Here is a 1,895-nt window from a genome sequence, read left to right as displayed (position 1 = left end):
GCTCTAAAGAAATCTCATCCAAATTCACTTCCATACACTTCAACTCTTAGGTTTAGAGTTGTATAAGGTTTATACACTTACATACTTCTTAACATGCAGTTCTAGCTCTCTCCTCCCACACCTTCATTTAGATGTATCTTATGAATAAGGTAAACTTTCTGTTCTAATCCTGAATCTCATCCTGCCAGGACTTGGTAGAAAATAAAGCAGACTTAATAATAACCATTACTTTTTCAAATTGTCTTTCTTTTCTTTTGGTAAACTGTATGCTGCTGTATAGAAATTTGGAATAAAAAAAAAATTCTAGCATCTCCCTTTTATTTTACTGGCACCCAGTAAACATGCAATAAATATTAGTTCCCTTTTTCTCTTAACCCTAATAGAAAGCTACCAACCACTTTTGTTCATCTCCTTTTCTTGAGTTTATAACAAAACCATAAATATACATGATTGTCTTTTGAAGCACAGAAAGTGTCCTTCTTTTCAGAATATTCACCTGTACCTTACAAGTGGAGTCTTTTGTGCACTCTCTATAATGTTTGGGTTTAAACAGCCTGAATAATTTATTCTAGCTGTCCAAATAATATTTAAATTCTTACTGAAGTATTTTAAACAAATGATAGTCTAGGCTTTGATTTAAATGTTTACTATTTCTAATGGTTACTTATTTCTAATGAAGAAATGGTTCCATCCTTGAATGTTTCTAACTAGTAAAAATATATATATATATATTATGTTGAAACTTTAGCTTCTAGTCCCATTCTCTTTTCTTATTAGAGATTATCACAGTCTTATTCCTGTTTGACATCAGAGCCTTCTCATAGGAGGCAGCTAATTGGTTCTTCTCCAACTAAAACTGTTCTTTTCTAGCTAAAGGCAGAATATTTTTATTTAGGCCCAAACAGTGGTATGACAACTATCTGCAAAAAAACTTGCTTCCAGTTATCAAAATTCGCAAACCCTTTTTTCCCTTTGTTCATGAACGATCTGGATAAGCCTAAGAATACTGACTCAAATACAGGGGAATCCTCAGAAGTTTATTGCTAATTTCCGTCTTTTTTATGGTATAATAGTCAAGACACATCATCTTGCCTAAAACCTGTATCAGCAAAGAAAAGCTTCAGTTAATTTAGTTCTAGGATTTACACTGAACTTAAAGATTCCTCACACTTTACAAGCCCTTCAAATGACAAAAATCCCTCAAGCTTCTCAGCTATTAGCCAAACTTATTAGGAATTATTGTTTCTTTGCTTTTACATGTCACTGTCCATTACTTTAACACTTACACATCACTGTCTATTAGTTTAATGTTCTAACCCCAGTCACCTCTGTACCCCACCCAAAGGAGAAGCCCATGACTGCTTACTGAAATTGGAGAACAACTCATACCTTTCACAGACCTAGAGACTCCCTTGTACATTCTTGATTCAATATTACTTAATAGTTCATTATTTTTTAAAAGCTGAAAATTGCAAAGCAGGCCATGCTATCTCAAGAGCTTTAATTCAAGAGCTTGAATTTACTCTTGAAATATAAGCTTCTCTCAGAAATTAAATCAGCTTTGATGGTTAAATTCATTGCCCTTGCCTGGACTGGCCAGATGAAAAACAGTAAAGAAACAAATATTTATAATGATATTAGATATAATTTTGAGTTAGTCTATTACTTTAAAATGCTTTGAAAATAAGCAAATTTCCTCATCTCTTTAGGAATCTCTATAAAATGAACAGAGAATTAAGGAACTTTTAGACAGTGTGCTATTACCTAGGGATATAGCCATAATAAAAGTGCATTTAAGAGGGCCGGGCGCGGTGGCTCAAGCCTGTAATCCCAGCACTTTGGGAGGCCGAGGCGGGTGGATCACGAGGTCAAGAGATCGAGACCATCCTGGTCAA

This window comes from Cebus imitator, unplaced genomic scaffold (assembly GCF_001604975.1).
Source record: "Cebus imitator isolate Cc_AM_T3 unplaced genomic scaffold, Cebus_imitator-1.0 Scaffold170, whole genome shotgun sequence".
Taxonomy (NCBI): domain Eukaryota; kingdom Metazoa; phylum Chordata; class Mammalia; order Primates; family Cebidae; genus Cebus; species Cebus imitator.
Note: the sequence above shows the minus strand (reverse complement) of the source record.